Source organism: Chrysemys picta, chromosome 3, assembly GCF_011386835.1.
Source record: "Chrysemys picta bellii isolate R12L10 chromosome 3, ASM1138683v2, whole genome shotgun sequence".
Classification (NCBI taxonomy): Eukaryota; Metazoa; Chordata; order Testudines; family Emydidae; genus Chrysemys; species Chrysemys picta.
The window spans coordinates 127,771,562-127,787,911 of NC_088793.1; the positions used below are offsets into that span (position 1 = coordinate 127,771,562).

The 16,350-nt window shown below is 41.0% G+C and overlaps 1 long non-coding RNA gene across 6 annotated transcripts in view; it reads right to left on the reverse strand.

Moving 5' to 3' along the window:
* Positions 1-16,350, reverse strand: part of LOC135982656 (uncharacterized) — a 186,695-nt gene that overhangs the window by 57,289 nt on the left and 113,056 nt on the right. For 5 of the 6 annotated variants that reach the window (XR_010600157.1, XR_010600156.1, XR_010600159.1 and 2 more), the window contains one exon: positions 919-965. The exons of the other annotated variant lie outside the window; for it this stretch is intronic. This is a non-coding gene — a long non-coding RNA (uncharacterized LOC135982656). The remainder of the gene's footprint in view (positions 1-918; positions 966-16,350) is intronic. 6 annotated transcript variants of the gene reach the window in all.

The following is a 16,350-nucleotide window of genomic DNA, read 5'->3' on the forward strand; positions in this document are numbered from 1 at the left end:
AATTACTTTTTGAGTCTTTGGCTAGCTGTTCTTCATATTCTTTTTTGACCCTCTTAATTATATTTTTACACTTCACTTGCCAGAGTTTATGCTCCTTTCTATTTTCCTCACTAGGATTTAACTTCCACTTTTTAAAGGATGCCTTTTTGCTTTTAACTACTTCTTTTACTTTGCTGCTTAGCCACGGTGGCTCTTTTTTGGTCCTCTTACTGTGTTTTTTTAAATTGGGGTATACATTTAAATTGAGCCTCTATTATGGTGATTTTCCATGCAGTTTGCAGGGATTTCACTTTTGGCACTGTACCTTTTAATTTCTGTAAAAAGCAACAGAGGGTCCTGTGGCACCTTTAAGACTAACAGAAGTATTGGAGCATAAGCTTTCGTGGGTGAATGCCTTGCTTTCACCCACGAAAGCTTATGCTCCAATACTTCTGTTAGTCTTAAAGGTACCACAGGACCCTCTGTTGCTTTTTGCAGATTCAGACTAACACGGCTACCCCTCTGTTACTTTTAATTTCTGTTTAACTAAGTTCCTCATTTTTGTGTAGTTCCCCTTTCTGAAATTAAATGATTCTGCAAACATTCACAGAGCTGCTTAAATTTGAAGCCAGTGGGACTACTCAGGTGCTTAAAGTTAATATGCAGACACTTACATGCATGCAAGTTCATAGCCTGAGTCAGTCATGTATTAGTACAGTGCTCTTTGATTTGGGTTTCCAACACTGCTGAGAAATGTTTAAAATCTGTTTCCATTGATCTTATTAAAGAAGCCATCCACGAAAACCTGTGTTATTACTATCAAAACAATTATTTCCCTTTGAAAAAATATGCATTTTTGGTCCCGAACTATTTGATGGCTTATTCACCTTTCAGCACTAAAATAGTAAAATGATAAATAAAACAGATGATACTACTTACTGTATTTAGTTGCATAAGGAGTTGCCACTAAGCCTCAGAGTTTATAACTAGGAAATAAATAAAAAATAAAAAGCAATAAACACGGGATGGTCTTGAAACACTAATTTATTACAGTAAATAAAAGCTGTAGAAACTAGGGCTGTTCATATTTTAGGATGCTTCAGAACCTAAGTGTGGCTCACCAATGCAGGAAGGGTATGATAATCAAGGTGCTCCATGTAAAAAGTAAAAGTGGTGAAATGTCATGGTAATGCTCATCTTTGCATGCCATGTTTTACAAAAGCAGTGATATTAGACAGCAAAACTTCATGCAGAATAGACTTTATGTGCATCAAGCCTTTGTTCCCACAGCTTCATAAGTTCTTATCTCTACAGATTTATGATGTGTTCCAACTTGTGCTTCTTGCCCCATCTCAGGCAGTGCTGCCTTTTTTTTTTTTTTTTTTTTTTTTTTTAAAGAATGCCACCATTCCAATCTCATGCTCTCTCTGTCTCACACAAATGTTGGGAATAGCAAAGGTTAAGATGTGTGCAGCTAATGTAGAACAGCTGAGCGGGACACTATGGAAACGAAATGCAGGATGAAACAATATATCCCCAATATATTAACAAAAAGAATTGACTAGTTTGTTTGTTTGTTGTCCCTGCTTGTTCTTTTCCCGACACCTGACACACGCTTTGAAAAGTTCAACTAATGACAAAATGCTAACTTTATTTTAAAAAAAAAGTGCTATTTACACATTGCCTCATCACCTCTTATTTAAGCAGGACTGTTCTTCACATATAACCTATTTTAGTTCACAAAAGATAATATGTGAATCTACAGTGCATCTATTGTAATTTTTAAATGAAAATACCTTCTTTTAATCCCTTTGTTAAGATTTCCATTGGATAACTTCTCTATGCTAGTTCATAGTTTTAGTAATTTCCTAGAATTATATTAAGAGCCAAAGGCGTTTCCTTGTGGGGGGACAGTCCTTTATTCTTCACATGCAATGCAATGGGCAAAATACTAATGTAATTAAGGGCCTCATTCCACCCATGCCTCTGCAATAAGGATCAATATGAATATTGCCCATGCCATTTAATGAACTTAGTGCATTTTTTATTATTTTGGATATGTTCTGAGAAAGATTTGCTAAAACCCTGTGCATCACAGTATCATAAAAACGGGATATGAGAAGAGCTACTAGATCCCCAAGTCCATGTTCCTACTACTGCAGGACTGTTACCTATAATATATCTTCTTCTGCTTGGCCAAATAAAGTTTTAAATGTCAGGAGGAGGTCATATCATTTGATTTGGGAAACAATTCTATAATCTATCAGGACTCTCAGCTGTTGAACCAAAATTGTCCTTTTTCAAATTTCACCCTCTTACCACTTGAGATAGCGCCACTCTAAATAATTCTTCTCCATTTGGGGGTACGGAGGGAATGGGTGTGACTGCACACACATCCTTTTAGGCATCAACCATCATGTTTCTTCAATCCTTCCTCCTAAGTATATGGGAAATCCAAAGTTTGTGCAACATTGTCCATTGCTTTGGGGTCAATCGTCATTTAGGGGGGAAAAATCAGAACATAGGGAATAAATCACTTTAAAATATATCTTATGGGTTACTGACAATGACTACCAACCATTTCCTGCAGTGATTATTGAGGGAAAAATAAAAAGCTATTTATCACAAAATATTTACTGGAAATCTAGAGAATGCTGAACCAATCAGGAAGCTATTTCTTAACTCTCATAACTGCTTTACTGGTAAGACTAGTAAATGATTTAGGGTAACTGCAGAATGGTTTCATTTATAACCAATAAGGCTTATATGGTTATTTAAAATTTTCTTAACTTCCTCTTCAATTTCCAATCACTGAAGCCATTGGGAAGAAATAGTCAAACATACAAATTCTTCACAAATATCTTTTTTCGTTTAATGTTGCTTTCCTTTCCTATGGTCTTCTATCACAGGAAGACCACTTTCAATAACTGGAATATATCACTATGAACAATTATCTATAGCATAAAATTCTGGTCAACTCTAGGCAAGCACAAGTGCTATGTGCTACACAAGTCTTCAAAACAAGGTTTAAGTGGTGAATAGTCCTGGAGCTGGATGGACATCTAAACGGAGTGAATTTTACTGAAAGTCCCAAACTTTGCAATATACTTATAGTGATTCCAGAGACCCAGTGAACATCCATTTAGAATGAAGAAGTTCTGTGAGGGAAAAGGACTTCACTATAAATCAGTTTCAGTATTCTAAACCATTGGAAATTTTCCAATTGACTTTAGCGGGCTTTGGCTCATGCCCTCAGTGCACAGTTAGACAGTGAAGAAGGTAGATCATGTTAGCCATAGTCTATCTGGTTTAGAGGTTACTCAAGTTAAATTTAGCAAACTAAGGCACAGGTATTTGGGAGAGATCTGCTTGACCCTAAACAAAATCTGAACACCCCACAACATGGCTGAAGTTCACATCTAAATCGAACGCCTTTCTGTGGTAATAGGTGGCAGTATAAAATCCTAAGATATGCATTCTGGTGCTTAAGCATAACAGGAAAAAGCTAGGACAGACTGAAATCTTCCTCTCTGCTTTCCTCGCATTGTCAGCTCAGATCAAAATGAGTAGCACCAACCCTGTAGCTCTTACTCATGCAGCATTTCCCTTTGAGCTCAATTGAGTGATCCGCATGATTAAGGCCTGCTTGTGTGAATACAGGATGGCAGCATTGCTCCTCCATGTTTTTTATATTTACTGTGGCATTTTGTAGCTTTTCCAAACTCTCATTTTTAAAGTCCCATCAGCCGAGGTGACAGGTACCAAGCGCTAGATGGGGCTCAGCCTGCCCAAATCTGAGCCCGCCCTGCCACTCGCACACAGCATCCTGCTTGCAGGCGAAGCACTGCCTCCAGTGGCGCCAGCTTGGTGCTGAACTGCCTGGCTAACCCGCAGGAGGTTGAGTCCCTAGGGCCCAGTGGCAGATGGTGAGGTGAGTCCACAGGGCCCTGGCATTGTGCTACAGGGAGAGTCTGTTCTGTGCATGCCAGCACCCAGTAAGTCAGCCCCATCCCTGGTGCGGCAACAGCAAGTCTGTCCTTCCCTGGTGCTTTTCAGCACAACTGGAGCTAGGGCCATCAAGGAGGGGAGGGAGCGAGCAGAACAGAGGAGAGGATGGGGGAAGGGCTGGAGAGGAGGGAGCCAGACAGTCACAGCCAGAGGGTAGGGCCTGGCAGTTTTATTCAGACCTGCCCAAAGAATGTTTTCACCAGTCACTTATACCCACCAGCTAGATTTTGTTGTTGTTGACACCCTTGTTGTTAGTGAATATAGTGCTGGAAGTTCTCCTTAGGGATACGCACAGAGATGTTCCTAATGGCTGACAAGGATATTACAATTCTGGTAAAACCATATTGACATCTTTAGTCTCTCAGAGGATGGTCACTGATTGGTGAATCCTGGCTAAGGTGTAAACAATGTTGTGGTACATCTTTATTCATTACACAGTCTGCTGCACTTCCATAGCCTCCCACTTCGGCCAGCTGTTGGTACTGGATCCAACCACAGTCTCAGCTGGTACTAATTTTCAGGCTATCCAAAGCAGATGGAAAATAGAGAATGACGACGCAGACTTTAACACCCACATGACGCCTAACACAGCCCGGGAATGTTATTGTGGCTATATCTGTGTATGCACATCATAATTGCCTTACTAGAACAGACCTGTGGCCCATCTAGTCTGGTATCCTGTCTCCAAGAGCAGCCAAAACCAGACACCTCAAAGGCCTAAAGTCCCCATAATGTACTGAATTGTGTAACATGCTATACTATAGGGGGAAATTCTTCCTGACTCCATCAGTTGCTCAGTTATATCCGGAAGCATGAAGGGTAATAGCCCTAGTAATTTTTTTGTCCTAGCTTGAGTAATTGCAGATGCTGCTATTCTTCAGATAAATACATGATCTTTCTATGAACCTTATTCATATGTTGCAGTAATAAGCTCAACAAGATAATTTTATGTCAGATAATTTAAAAAATAAATTCCAACCAGGCTCCGGCCATGAGCATCAGATTTTAATGTCACCAGACATTTATGGTAGAACTAAAAATATTTAGGGGGTAAAGTTAGGAGTCTGAATATTATTCACTTACAGATTTATCCATTGCCCCTACCAGCAGTTTACTGATAGACCTGTGCAACCCCACTATAGTTAATATGACATCTCATCATGGATGCAAGTGAGAACAGGCCTTGACCAAAGAGAGTTAATTTATATTGCTAATATTATAACAGTAGATAGGTATAAGATAGCATACACTATATGTGCTATGATAATACAAGCAGCTTTAATTTCCTGGGGGATCGACAACATTTAGTTATTTTTAAATGTACCGTAACACCTCACTTAAAGACATCCCGGTTAATGTTGTTTCGTTGTTATGTTGCTGATCAGTTAAAGAACATGCTCGTTTAAAGTTGTGCAATGCTCCCTTATAACATTGTTTGGCAGCCGCCTGCTTTGTCCACTGCTTGCAGAAAGAGCAGCCCATTGGAGCTAGCTGGTGGGGGCTTGGAACCACAGTGGACGGGCAGCCCCCCATCAGCTCCCTGCTCCCCTAAGTTCCCAGTGTGGCAGCTGCCCAGCAGGCTATCAATTACCAGGCAGCTCAGCTGTCCTTACCCCCACTGCCTTGGAGCTGCTCCTGCCCTCTGCCTTGGAGCTGGGTCCTGGGAGCCTCCTGCTTGCTGTGCTGGGGGGAGGGGGAAGAGGAGTGCTAATGTTCCCCACTTTAAGCAAAAAACAAAACTGCTAGACTCTAATTGATGTGCATAGCTCAAAAGCAAACAGCGATTTATTAGCTCTAATTTAGACAATTCTTAATATTAATATTTGAAATAGGACTGTCTTTGTGGATCATCATTTCAAACAATTTTAACAAATGGCATCAAATAACTGCTAGAAATCCAAGATTTCAGTTAAAAAATGTCTCTAGCTATTTCCTTGCTGAGATCGACCTCAAAATGTAAACTTGACAATGGAAATAAAAAGAACTTTCCCACCGAAGCTGAAATGAATCAGGCAAATTAAGACACATTAAAAAGTGCTACTCACTACAACTAGAACATTCTTACAGCATTTCTTCTTTCCTTTTTTTTCTTTTAGGGGGGAGAGGCTAAATCTTAACTTGAGAGCAGACAGTGGGAGACAACTGAATTAAGTTTATTGGATTCATATATTCTAGAGGGGTGAGTTGGATGGAAATGCATCCCTGTTCTGGTGCATTATTCCCAAAGTTCCTACTCTGCTCCCACCCCTGCATGTGTGAGAGCAAGCGTGCACACACACCCACACTCACACTCTCTCTCTCCTGTGCACCTCCCATGATCAACACAAAGCGACCCTGGCTCATCCAACCTTTAGGAGATCAGCAGTAGCGTGTGCAACCAGGGAGACTGAAGAAAGCAGGGGACTCGGGCTAGGAGGGAAGATAATGCCCTCCAACTCTGTAAACCTACTGAGAACTTCCAGCAAACCTTAGGACATTCATTAGCACCAACTCAGAAGTCTTAAGATACTCATCTGGGACCACCCATGCCCACTCACCCCCAGCAAGTTTTAATAGGCATGGAAGTCCCACAAGAAGCTTATTCTGGTTCATCAGCAGTCTGCCGAGGCTTTTATATAAGCAATATTTCCTCCTTTGCTCAGCTCCTTTCCATGCAATGAAGGACTCTGTGGTTAGTTTTTGATAAGAATCAGAACATTTCACTGCTAGATTTTCAAACCTTCAGATGAAACATGCTCTGTTGTTGTGTATGTAAATATAAATTTAACCACCAACCACCACCACCATCATAACATAAGCCGAATCCTGAAGTCCGTCTTTCAGTAGATGGTCCAATGTTAATAAGTCAGCTATTCACAACTAAGGCTGAGGAGGAATTTCTTCCCCTTTTTAACAACTTTTAAATAGAGCCATTTTCGGAGGTCCACACCAAAAAAATAAAAATAAAAAATCAGCAGCTATCAAAAACTTACCACAGGACAGTATCTGAGACCCCATAGTTATCTATGATATTCTATGATTTCCTGTTCTAACAATAGTAAAAATACCACAGCATCTCTGATAGCACAGTCTGGTTATCGTCATCAGATGTTCACCTTTTAGTGGTGACCGTTATACACAGGGCCTAGTGCTGTCAAGTTCTGTGCAAGCAAAACTCCTATTGACTTGGAGTGGTTTGTTGACAGCAGAACGGAGCCTAAAGAAGGGGGGAAAACTTGTTTTCCTTTAGGAGGTGGTTGTTGTATGTGAACATTGCTTGCACCAGGTGAATTTCTATTTCTGAACCCATTGAAAGCACAAATAAACACATTTTCTTTAAATGAGCTCGTTAGTCTAAGTAACTTCCCCCAACAGTTCTCTTTAACAAACTGCAACAGAATCAAAAGAAAGAGCAACTGTATTCCCCACAGTACAGCACCTTTCTGTGTTCCATTTTGTTCAATGCATTTTCTGTTTCTTAAAGACAAAGATCTAATAGTCCTTAGTGACTTTTTATGGATGTGTTCACACGCTCGGTATGTGATCTCCTGACAATACGTGGGCGTTCTTTTCACTACAGCCAAAACCCAGACATTTGCTTTTTGTTCCTGTTTGGTCAGATGCAGAAGCTGGACATTTACAGTCTGTAAGCCATCTTTTCTACAACAGTGAAGAAGGCCTTAGTGAAGGACAAGTATAAACAAACTGTACTATTGTCACATAGGTTAGGCTAGTATATGTACTGTTCAATATTCACCTACAGTGAATTCAAGAGCAAGACCCCCCAAAAACCTTCAGGTGCAGTGCAAGTTCAGCAGCACAATGCACCTCTTGCCCTCAACTCCCTAGATGTTCTCTCCTCTGCTAGATCCTTCTCCTTCTCTTCAAAAAACATAATTCATTTAGTTCCCATTTTCCTTTACCTTGTTGTTCTTGACAAAGCTAACTCCTGCTACTCCTGACACTTGACCACAGCTCTGCTGACACTAGAGTAAGCGTAAGCAGAGCCAGGACTTGTCCAAGTCTCTCTCTCTCTCTCTCTCTCCCCCCCCTTTGGTCTATCACCACTAGCCTTCCCAGTGATACTTCGAGTGTAGCTGGCTGGGCAAAAGAGGGGTGTGAATTATATCTTTAACTCCATCACCTGAGCAAACTTAAAAGGGACCATTCTTGAATGAAATGCATTGTACTGATGGAAAATTTTGAACCCACAATCACAGGTGCCGACTTTTTCATTTCCCCAGTGGTGCTCAACCCATGCTCCTCCCCAGGGCCGCCCTCACTCCTCCTTTTCCCGGCCCTGCCCCCTCCCCCAAGTGTGCCCTGCCCTCACTTCACATCTTTCTGCCCCTGCTCCTCCCCCACGGGGGAGCTGATCAGCGGGGCCCGCCGGTGGGTGCTGAGCACCCACTATTTTTTTTCCATGGGTTCTCCAGCCCTGGAGCACCCACGGAGTCAGCACCTATGCCCACAATATAAAATGGGGAGCAAGCATGACCCAGGGAATTATAGACCTGTCAGCCTAACTTTAATACCTGGGAAGATATTGGAGCAAATTATTAAACAATCAATGTGTAAGTAGGTTTACAGAGAGTAATCAGCACAGATTTGTCAAGAACAAATCATGACAAACAAACTTAATGTCCTTCTTTGATAGGATTACTGACCTAGTGGATGGGGGGAAGCAGTAGACATCATATACTTTGGTTTTTAGTAAGGCTTTTGACACAGTTCCACATGACATTCTTATCAGCCCTATGACTATTATTTGCTATGTAGTGCCACTCTGGCCTAACAGATGGCATTCAATGAAAGGGCACTTTTAAGGGGAAATATCTGCATTATTTTTAGGCCTTCTTGTTAAATTGTGTACGGTATGCCCATAGAACCATAGGCGCCAACTCCGTGGGTGCTCCGGGTCTGAAGCACCCACGTAAAAAAAAAAAATAGTGGGTGCTCAGCACCCACCGGCAGGCCCCACTGATCATCTCCTCCCCCTCCCTCCCAGTGCCTCCCACCTGCCATGGATTAGCTGTTCAGCGGCATGCAGGAGGCGCTAGGCGGAGGTGGGGGGTGGAATGGGACAGGAAGAGGTGGGTGGGGGGAAGAAGCAGAGCAGGTGTGGGGCCTTGGGGGGGAAGGGATGGAATGGGGGCAGGGCCTGCGGTGGAGCGGGGGTTGAGCAGCCCCAGGGAAATTCGAAAACCGGCACCTGTGCATAGAACAGCTAATAACAACAATAACTCTGCCACATAATTCTCTCTCTAAATGTGTTTAGTGAACTTAAGAGTTAAACTTGAAAGCATCCAGCCTGCTTTCTTCTGTACTTTGGCAGGATCATGCCAGGTGATTTGCTAAGCTAAAGATCACATCCATGGTTGTATAACCTTTATGAAATTCATGCCAGTGGCCAGCCATGGTCACGTGGGAAATTTTTAGGGCTGCCAATTAATCGCGTTAATTTTTTTTAGTATGTTAATCACGTACCTGTGGGCAGGGAGGGAGGCATCGGTGGCAGGGGGGCTGGAGCAGCCCCAGCCTGCAGCTTCCCAAGCAGTGGAGGGGCTGGAACCCTATGGCCCAAGAGGGGATGAATCCCAGAGCCCCCAGCCATGACCCTATATATGAAAATATAGAAAACCCCAAAAATATTTAAATAAATGGTATTCTAATATTGTTTAACAGTGCAATTAAAAATGTAATTAATTTCAATGATTTTTTTAATTGCTTGACAGCCCTAGAAATTTTATTTCAAAATGTAGTTTCCTTGTTGAAATGACACCCCACTCCATCCGTTAACTTTGTAATAGTATATTTGTGGGCACTAGGGGGAAAGAAATGAGACACATTTCTATCCCAAATGCTCACAAGAAGGCACGTGTGGGAGAAAACCAACTACCAGAAAAATGTTTCGGCAAGTCAGGCAACAGTAGCAGTTGTGGGTAATATTCCCTTTAAAAAACTAGTTTGGGAATAAGGCCCTGGTCAACAAGCTATTGTTGGTACAGTAAAATCAGCCATATGAATATGTATAAACAGGGCTGGCTCCAGCTGTTTTGCCACCCCAAGCGGCGAAGGAAAAAACAAAAAACAAAAAAACAAAGCCTATCGGCGGCACTTCGGCGGCAGCTCAACCACGCCGCTTCATCCTTCGTTCCCAATCTTCCTCTTCGACGGCACTTCGGCAGCAGCTCAAAGAAGAAGAGAGGGACTGAGGGAATTGCCGCCGAAGACCTGGACGTGCCGCCCCTTTTCATTGCTGCCCCAAGCACCTGCTTCCTTTGCTGGTGCCTGGAGCCGGCCCTGTGTATAAAGCATCCAGGATTTGCTTTGCAAAGCCACAGTCCAAAACCCTAATGTGTGAGGGTGAGCCAAATGGCAAGCTTGTTTATACATATGAATAAATCCTAATTTGAGAAGTGAAAAAAAGTCTGAATTCTAAATGTAAAATTGAGTTTGTATGTAAGAGCCATGGGTGAACAGAAGTAACTAAGGCCATCGCTCAGCTAATGCCATGTAACTGATTAACCGCGTGTTTCTAGTTTTGGTGTTGATTACGTTGTTTCGGATATGGTTGTAAGCTTACACTCCTTTAGTATTGACAGAGATACTGCTGCCATGACTTTGATTTGCTATATTTCATGTTGTAAATGCATTTAGTATTGGCTGTCATTTAGTTTGAATAAACAATCCAAAGTATTTACAGTGAAGGGCAACAAGCAAAGCAACAGTACAATGAAACACATTTAGAACTAGTAATATGGAGATAACACAACACATTCTCTTTGCTCTGGTGAACGCTAGGGATGGGTTCAGAGAAAAGCTATCACCCAAAGCTCAACCCCAACTTTTTTTTTTTTTTTTTAAAGTTTGGAGAAAAATGATTTGCTTTTGTTTTTCATTACAACGTGAAACCCATGCTCTGCATTTCCAAGTTCCAGCTATGAGTGAACTCAGATATGCTAAGCTACTGTGAGTACTGCTGTTCTCTTGGCATTTCAAATCTCTCTGAAAGGTGAAAATAATGGAAATCTCTTAATACGGCCTATTCTCTTGAAGTTTCAAGTCCAGACACCACAGGGATGTACATGCTCAGGGCTACACTTTCAGTGCTGCAGGTGTGCTGCTCTAGCACTTACCTACTCTGATAAGAGAGGTTCTCCCATCGGTGACAGTAGTCTACCTCCCCAAGAGGCAATAGCTATGTCAAGGGAAGAAGCCCTCCCATTGACACAGTGCTCTCTACACAAGGAGTTATGTCAGTATAACTGCCTTGCTCAGTGCTGTCCATTTTCCATACGTCTGGGCAACACATCTATAGTGTAGATCAGGGCTCAGATAACTAAGTACACAGATCCAAGTTCTGTGAATCCATTCACATCCATTTTCAGATGTATATCCAAACTCTGAGTGTCTGTCAAGGGCTGGATTCTCCTCTGACTTACACCAATTTAACATCAGTGTAACTCCATTGGTTTTGATAGTCATTCCTAATTTGCCCCTGTGTAAGGGGTAGAAGAATCATGCCCTGTATTTCTAAGCATCTTGGATTTCAACAATTGCTAGGCAGTGCTAAGCCTAACTATATAGGGTCACAAAATCATAAGTTATAGATGAGGAAAAGTGGCCTGATCCACTATGGCATTCCTCCAGTTGTATGCTGGTAGGACTCCATTATAGTGGTACATGTTCTACTGTCACTTGTCTCTGAGAGAAGCATTCAGCCCTACTCAGGTACTTTTATTTAGTAAGTTATAAAAGCTTCTGTGATTATTCTGTGGCTCCATAGTGTCTTTTCTATGCTTGTGCACAATGCCTTCTTACAAGGCTTAAACCAATAAAACCACCCTCCCAACAAAAACTCATCTTTCAGTTCAGTTCACAGAAACCACAGTGATAAGCCCTTGAAAAAATGTATATAGAGAGATGAGATTTTTAAACACATTTTGCAGGTCTTCCATGAACTTTTCTATTTGCTTTTTCTCTGTTTTGACTGAACCTTACTCGATCTTAAATCAGGCAAAACTCACATTGAATTATGTGGAAATTTTGCTTGAGTAAAGACAGCAGGGTTTGACCCTGGATTAGTGATACATTTTGTAGCAAAATACCCTCTTCTGTACTGAAATGATTTGCATTTAATATGACATACTGAACCATCTCTTTTGCAGCCTGTTTGACAGCAACGGATGATGTAAATATAAGTGTAAGGCCCATGTTCAACAAGCACTGTTGTTTAACAATCATGACATCAGAACAGACACTATACTTTTAGTTTATAAAGCAGTGGTAATCCCAATTCTCCTCTATGGCTGAGACACTTGGGTGACCTCTAGAAAACACCTGAAAAAACAGGAACGCCAGCATCAGCACTTTCTTTGGAAGATCCTCAACATAAAGTGGGAGGATCACCACACTAATGTCAGTGTCCTCACAGAGGCCAACACTTCAGTATTGAGGCCCTGATTATCCAGCACCAGCTGAGGTGGAGTGGGAACTGTGCACATCCCTGATGTACGCTTACCAAAACAAATGCTGTATGCCCAACTCACCAAAGGAAAAAGGAAATGGGGAGGCCAAAAGAAATACTTTAACGACACCCTCAAGATAAACACCCAGAGATATGGCATAGACACCACACACTGGGAGACAGTCATCCAGGATAGGGATAACTGGCAAAGACTTGTCAGAGAAGGAAGGTCAACTTTTGAAGAAAATCACCTTTGCAGAAAAACGCAAGAAAATAAAGGACAGACAACTGTCACGCAGCAATCACGGCCCAACCCTGACTTTCAACACCAACTGCAACATCTGCCAACAAGCCTGTGGCTCAAGGATCAGACTCCTCAATCACCAAAGGACCCATAAAAAATAAAACTTGTGAAAGACATCATCCACAACCTCGAGGGATCACCACTGCCAAAGGCCAGTAAGGACTTCCCTATTGACATTGATTTTACTTGAAAGGTGTTTAGACACTACAATGATAGTCACCATTATAAACCTCTAAGGTACAGATTATCTATAAAATATTTCTTTCAAGATTTAAAAAACAAACAACAACAACTTTGATTACCAAATGACAGTGATACAGAAATGACATAATGACAGTGATACAGAAAGCTGAATCTGATCTTTTCCAGATCAGATCATGTGATCAACAAGCCTGAAAAGTTTCATTTTGGAGACACCCCCAACTGGTTGCAAAAGTGAGCTAGAAATGTCACAAGGAGAAACTTTGAGAGTTCTAGTACTTCTTGTTTCCGCTCAGGCAAGGAAAATTCTATCTAGATTTTTGTACACCCATCCATCACTGCCCATTTTAAATAGATTGGCATTAGCAAAGGCCTTCGTGAACTTCATAGAGTCTCTGGTTCTCCCCCGTACCTCCACCCCCCATTTCAGATTATAGTAAACTCTGCTGGGCTTTCCCCGCCCCCCTTCTCTCCCCAGGGAGCACAGAACAGGGGGCAGCTGTTGTAAATGTCATTCTGGTTATAGTGGAAAGGAAAGGTCTTGCAGAGATATCTAAAGGTGGTAAGAGTCTGGATTCATCTAATCCCATCCGTTAACTCATTGTATAAAATGCTTTACTCATGATATTTCATCATTTCTGGTTTCTGTCTAACTCCCACCCTGAAATTGCCGAAGTGGAATAAATAGTGGTAATAACACTTTCTTTCTCCCACCTTTAGTCTGTCTTGTCTATTTATGCTGTAAACTTTTTGAGACAGGGACTGCATCTTATTACTCTATAAGTACAGCACTCAGCATGATGAGGCCCTGATTTTGGTTGGCTCTTTACATGCTACTATAATATAAATTATAATATTAATAGTTGGGAAAAATAACCAAACTTTTTCAACTCTCAATTAAGGTCAGTTTTGGATGATGATTCCAGATGGTCTTGTATTCAGTTCCAGGTGTTCATGTATCCAATTAACACATTCCTAAGAAATTGTTTACTTGCCCTCCACAGGTTAGTGATCCATATTGTAAAAACACCGAATTGCTGTCACAACAGGCCAAATGCTGCTCACCTTGATCATACATCACTTTTGAAGTCAATGGGAATTGTGTGTGTATTCTAAGAATGGAAAGAAGTTGAGGGTCCTTTACTGACCATATGTGTCCCTTGGTTTGGGCTTTTCATATAAATATGAAAAAATACTGATATCAAATGAAACAGTGATTCAAAGATAAATGGTCACTGTGTTTTTATTCACTATCTTTGGCCAAATATATTTTAGGATAATATGCAAACTATCTGTTAAAACTGTCCATAGCCAGGATATAATCCAAACATCTGTGCCTGTTTTCCTCACTAGTTACATAACTAAGATTGTTGAAACATGTTTCATCATATTTATTTTTTTTTATTTTTTTTTACATATTCTAAACTTTAACTATAAAGCCAAATGGCCAGTCAGCTTTCCAAGTATGAATCTAATTGATTTTCAACTAGAAAACTATCTAGACTTTGAGCTGCTTATACTAAAAAGCTGGATTTAATGGAACAGTACTGTATAGCTTTAGGTACCAAAGAGGTACATAACCTAACCAGAGAAATTCTCGCCTGTATAGAGGGTTACCACAGGGTCTTCACTTCATTTACAACTAGAACACTAATGAAGGTGAATTCAGAAGTCGAGCAAGAGGAATAATCTTTTTTTCTAGTGAAAAATGGCAAAACATCCGTTGACTTCAATAGGAAGCATCCTAAAAAAGGCTAACTGCTCTCTGGAACTTTAAAAGAGCTCTAGGAAGAAAGGACCACATGTAATTTCCATTAACTTCAGTGGAATTATAGCAGGGATACATTTGGCCCAAAGTGTTTAATTATTGCTATTTATCAAAAACTTCTTTTGCCAATGAAAAAGATCAGAAGGGTTTTTTATATGAACAGATTTGGTACTATGCCCTGTAAAATAGTAAACAACTACATATATATATAAAGTTTTTTCCATCTGAAATTTAAATTGAACTTATTTTTGTATTTGCTGGAATTTAGTATATTTTAGAAAGCTTCCCTTCCCCACTGTATGTGATTTTGTAAGTCTCAATAAATCAGTGGAACAAAAGGAGAAAATATTCCTTCCAAACTGCACTATAATATGATTTGTTACTACTGTAATATGAATCCATTTTTCTTTGCTTTCAGCATCTCCTCTTTAATATATGCATATGTATTATACATGGAAACATTTTATAATGGTATGAAAAGCCAGGTTTTATAGTGGCATATTTTACAACAGCTAAGCAGATGTGTAACTAAAACTACCCCGAAAAACCCCTGTGCAGGAAATACCTGGTTCCTGGTATAACCACTTGAGTATATATATATGTATATGTACCGGTATATGTATATATGCAGTCCGAGGCACAGCTCTTAAGAAATTGTTTAATGCAATCCTTTTCAAATGTGTTCAGTTGCATGTCAGATACAGATACTAACTGTCCACAATTACTTCTCTGATTTTTATCCCTACTGTCTAACCTAGAGACTTCACAGATCTAGGCACTCTAGGAGGAAGACCTGGCCTAGGCTAGTTTCTGTGAAAGTGGGACCTGTGGCTACTGTTGATTTTAACAGTTGTGAGCCATACATCCCCACACAGAGAAGAATGAGAATTAGTGTATGGACAAATAAGAGGGCAGTGCTGCCCTGTGGCATCATTTCTTCTACCCCCATAAAAGCCACTCCACAGAATTTGATCCTTTTGACTGAAAAAGGTCTGGGTCCACAGGAACTGTTGCTCTTCATAGCTCTTAAGGGTACATTCAGGCTGATGTCAGCATTAAGTTACCAGAGGAAGAGGGGGGCTGAAGCTTCATCCCTGAAAGGACCAATGCCAGAGAAACAGATGGGAAACTTGTGGTGTTCCCCAGCACCTTTCAGTAGGGACGGCCACCTCATGGATGATCTGGTCCAAAGAGTTCTGTACACATACACATTCAGCAAGGAGCTTCGGATGTGCTTGACTTTAAGCACACGAGCAGTCCGTTTAAGTCAATGGAACTATACACATGCTTAAAGTTAGGCATGTACATAAACACCTTGAAAAATTGGGGTCCCAGGAACTACTGGCTATCAAGACCTATTTGAAGCCTTTTTGTGTTATATTCATTACTGAATTTGAATGGGGTATAGCATACTGGAAAAGTACAAGAGGCATAATGGGGGATCAAATAGCAGCTCAGTAGCACAAGAATGGCTATACTGTGTTAGACCAATGGTCCATCTAGCCCAGTATATCCTGTCTTATGACAGTGGTCAGTGCCCGATGCTTCAGGGAATGAACAGAACAGGGCAATCATGAAGTGACCCATCCCCTGTCATTCAGTCTCAGCATCTGACAGTCTGAGGCTTAGGGACACCTAGTA